At 33.7% G+C, this 4,975-nt stretch overlaps 1 long non-coding RNA gene across 1 annotated transcript; it reads right to left on the bottom strand.

The window, feature by feature from the left end:
* Positions 1 to 1,195: 1,195 nt before the first annotated feature.
* On the bottom strand, positions 1,196 to 4,549 carry LOC107768350 (uncharacterized). Its single transcript, XR_001644127.2, has 2 exons — positions 3,888 to 4,549; positions 1,196 to 1,450 (listed from the first exon to the last, which is right to left on the bottom strand). It is a non-coding gene; the product is annotated as an uncharacterized LOC107768350 (long non-coding RNA).
* Between the last annotated feature and the right edge of the window lie 426 nt (positions 4,550 to 4,975).

Raw genomic sequence — 4,975 nt, 5'->3', positions numbered from 1 at the left:
TTTTGCCAGCTGTTCTACCTCGTTTCTTGTACCAAATGATCCCAAAAATTTCTTTTGATGACTACAATGGATTCCTTGTGAAATTCCATTTAAGTTAGACTTTTGAATCAGTCCATTTGACCTTATAAACAAGGAGATATGTTGGTTTTAATATTTGAAAATAGTGCAGATTTTTAAATACGAATTCAGTGGTAATTTTGTAATTAATCTGAAAAATCAGGCAACCCAATTCTTAGTAAAATGACAATAAATTCCTCATACGATGTCAAATCTTGATAATTTTTAATTGCTATGGTTCCAAAATTATGACACGGATATAATAATTTAGTCGAAACACAAATCAAAGGCCGTTTGCTTAATATGGTAACCTTTATGCTCAATTCGATGTTGAAACCGAAAACAATCACCATACAACCTAAACTTATCCAAAACTCATAGGAATTTAACTAAACTTTGTGGACATGTCCAAAATCATCATACAAATTTATTGGAATAATTAAAATACGATTCCGAGTCCGTTTACCCAAAAGTCAAATATTGGTCAACTCTTCCAACTTAAACCTTCTAAAACGAGAATCATTCTTCCAAATCAATCCCGAATTGATCAAAAACCAAAATCAAGAATACATGCAACTCTTAATATATAATATGAAGCTACTCAAAGTCTCAAACCACCGAATAAAATGCTAAATCTCAACACGACAGGTCGGGTCATTACAATAGGACTTAGACTAGGTTCATGGAAGTGGATGTTTATTTCTTCTTGGTTTAATGCTTAAGGTTTGTGGTCTATTCTAAATCTTGTTAAAAGCCTACTTGTTTTTGAATAAGAGGTTGTATATGTTTTTTGAAAAAGAGAGCATGGGTTTTGTAAAATATTTGTAATTTGTAAAAGGGTCTTGTAAAATATTTACATCCACAAAAGACTTGTAAAAATGTGTTTATGTTTCTAGGATTTTTTTTTAAAAATGATATGTATATCTTAAAATAAAAATGTCATGAGAATACCTTTGGAGGATTAATTTCAAAACGGACTTGTCCTTTTAAAATTCGTTAATCGCAAGTTACCAGTCACGTTTGGTTTGATTTGTTGGAAGAATCGTTTTGAAATATTCCCTTAAGTTCTATTTTCAAAGAGGAGTCATTTCATTTTAAAATATATTCAATATCAAAGAATTTGTATAAGAGTTAGTAATAAATAAAGAACAAGACCTTTTATTATTAGTAAGTGCTTGATATACTCTATTGAATATGGTAAGTAAATTCAGATTATCATTTTATTTACCTATGAGCTTGGTTTTGCCTAGGTTCCTAAAAATGATTAAAGCACAAATGGAACACTCAATGTTAGTGTTAGTATCTTAACATATACAATATGAGGCAGAGGGAGTGTAGGCCCACCAGACTTCAAAATGCAGCATCGGCATATTTCAGCAATGTGGACCGTAGGCTGGAACTTGGGATTGAGTTTTAAAGAAAATCAGAAGGCCCAAATTCGAACATGCATACAGAGATATAGAAAAACATTAGTGATGCTACATAAGGCAAAATAAATAAGTTGTAAGATACAAATGTGATTTAAAGAATAGTAAAGCTAATACAAGGTTAAGCTAAATAAAGCTATAACAAATGATCATTATTAAGGTTCAAACCAACTTTCACTTATATTTAATCCTAGGAAGATTAATGAAAGTCAATGATTAAGAGCTTAAGATAAGACCTTATTTATGAACAAGGTACCCTTGGAATCCCGGGCACTTCAGAGTTCACAAGGGTCTCAAGGACCCCGAGCAGTGCTTGTGTCACGGAAGGGCGCCTTAATAATAAACTATGTCCCACTCCAAATACCCTTAATCATTCACACCTACTCTTCCCCCGGAGGTTTAGATTCAAATGAGGTCTTAACAGTCAACATGAAAGAAGAAATAGGCACACAAGTTCAAGTACACAAGAAGTCCATAAGACACATGGATATCATCAAAATGCATAAACGTGAACACTTTAGGAATTACACCATTAGCATTAGAATTAGAGCCCAGAAGGTAAAGGTTAGGTGTTTCATGTACTAACAATGTCACGAGACATTAAGCATTCATGTATAACATGTATTAGAACACTCGAGGAAAGTGACCACAACTGCATAACAGGGAGTGTTTTAGAGCAAACGACAATAGACTACTACAAGCTTAAAATGCTGGGTGAAGTTATCTTAAGGGGGAGCGAGGATGATATGCATGCTAACTTGACTGATTATGATAGTAGGTCCTTAATTAAGTTCATAATGCATTAACAACCATTTCAATTGCACTCAGAATAGTCCAAAATTCGCTCAGACATGTAGAATCCTTACTACATTGAGTGTCTATGTTAATCAACCCTAATCAGATTCCCTAGAGACGACAACAAACAACAAAAGTACTCTCATATTATCAATTGTAATCTAACTTAGACATAACAATATGGTTTCTAGTTTATCATGTTCCCAGTCAATGTTCAAACACACAGTTAAACCTTTACAACCAATAATGTCAACTGAGTAGAGAAAAACATTCCTTTAGACCATACAAATAAGGATTAGTGAGTTTCCTTGAGTCCATATTTGATAACAAATAACCTACACTCCAAATTCCTATATAATTTAGGTTGTCAAGTCATTACTGCAAGCAAAGTTCAACTTATCCTTCTATGAAGCAGTTTTAAATGAAAAGTGTAGTATCTTGGACATGATTCTCACATAAGGAGCAAACAAGAAGTTCAGAAGTGCGACTAGGCTTACATATAATCATAAGGCCTAACCGAGGACATCCAAACTTATACACAATGATGTATTAACATAATTACAATGTTACAAGACATAATTGAAGAACGGGTATCCTAATAACTGAACTGGTGAGTCAGACTATGATAACAAACTTGCATTGGATCCTTAAGTGTGCAAAACTAATCACCGTTCCAACATTATCGAGGTATACATGTTAAGCATATGTCATGGATCAATAGATGATATGACATTATTAACACCTGAAGTGATGTTATGTAGATGCGGTAGACACAAGTTCTCAGCAAGACAGAAAATAAGCTTAAGGTTATAGTTTAATCAGGTAGGCTAAGCATGAAAGAATGATTTAAGCATAATACCTCAAGCATTAGTCTTTCTTAAAAGACAAGATAAACAAGAAGTTCATGAAAAAATACTTAAGTGCAGAAGCTAACAAGAGATACTCAAACATGCATACAGGGATACTTCTAAAGGTGACAAGATTACTGAATATATCAGGTGAGCAGATGATCTAAAAACCAGGCTAGTGAGTTCATTACAAAATCCAAATCACAGGAACATATGAGCTTTAAATGTATAGGGTAAACATGATTTCAGTAGCAGATAAATCAGCCTAAGCAAGCAAGTTAAGTGGGCATGACATAGATACCATGATGAAGATCAGTTTAGATGTATTAACAAATAATAGTATTAGTAACCCAAGAACCAACATAGAAAGTATGTAGCAGACATAAACATGACATCAAACGGTCAAGGATACAACTTGGGTTAGGCTAACAAACATAATAGTAAATTTGATAAGCACTCATAGGATTATCATAATCTCTTAACTACTGCAGAAGTTTAATAGGACATAAGTTATTCATTTTAGGAAAACATTTATCTGGTGAAGTTCATACATTAATACAGAATAACCAGTTAACATTGAACAATCAAACATTATAAAGAATCAATTAGTTCCAATAATGAGGGCAATGCATTAGGTCAAGACACGATAATCAGTTACAAGCTAATAACATATGTCATAGACAAAAGTAATCAACAGAAGCAAGAATGGTAAGCAAAAAAACACGAATAGTCAATGATAGGGAGGGTCAGGTACACTAACCTTCTGTGGAGTAGCAAACCAAACAAAATCCCTTTTTGTTTAGCCATTTAAAGAGTCAAAATTCAAACTCGAAGAGTAGAGATCTCAGAACAGGAGAGGAAGAAAAACTGAAAATTAGTGAGAAGAATTCGAAGCCTTTAATTCTCTTAGGTGTTAGGTGATATTCAATTTTGTGTTGGTTGTTCTCTCAGGTGAGAGCAATTAAGGCTCCAATTTATAGTGGCATTCAATGCCTAGGATTTTTAACATATTTGAATTTTGAGTGGAAGATGATGATGGGGCTGATGACGATTGATAGGGGGTAAAATCGGTGAAGAACAAACGGAAAAGCACGAAAAGATTTACCTGGGCATGAGGAATGCATTTGACCTCTGGACACGAATAATGATGATGGAGTCGGAGACAATGGCCATGCATGCCATGGATTTGATAGATCATAGCAGATATTCAGATAATTTGAGATATCACTTTAGGTCTAAGGTTTTCGGATTTGGGATTTTTGAATTTATCGGTGGTAATGGAAATAGCTTGCTGGATTCACAGATTATAGTGACAAGATGGATGATTTCGTGGTTGATTCAAGTGACCTTGACCAAATTTGTGCAAGGATTCAGACTGGTGAGGTTTGATAGGTTTGAGAGAAAAGAGAGGCAAAGGGGAAAGTAGGGGTGACCGAATTTGTGTAATTGAATTAGGGTTTAGGTCTTAGGTGGGTTTAAAGTGGGAAATGGAATGTGAGCCGTTGGAATACCTAATGTTTCTCTCATATTTTATAAATTATTCCATATACTTTCAAAATATTATTTTTGCGTTATTACCCAACTCATAGTGGTCATAAAAGAATTTTCCATAATTCTTAAATTTTTAAAATTAATTTTCTTGCATTTAAATTATTCAAATATTTATTAATTATCCCTTCAAATTATTTTGGGGTAATTTAATCATCCTAATTTATTATTTGTACCCGCATGTATGTTTTATGAATGACCCGGGTTATTATTTGTACCAAAATACCCCCACACCTTAGCCCAATAACCCCCAGCCTAAACAAAACGACCCTCTTTAAATGACCCGGCCGAGACTCATTA

The sequence above is a fragment of the Nicotiana tabacum genome, chromosome 9 (assembly GCF_000715075.1).
Source record: "Nicotiana tabacum cultivar K326 chromosome 9, ASM71507v2, whole genome shotgun sequence".
Lineage (NCBI taxonomy): Eukaryota > Viridiplantae > Streptophyta > Magnoliopsida > Solanales > Solanaceae > Nicotiana > Nicotiana tabacum.
Note: the sequence above shows the minus strand (reverse complement) of the source record. Positions and strands in the feature narration are given on the sequence as shown.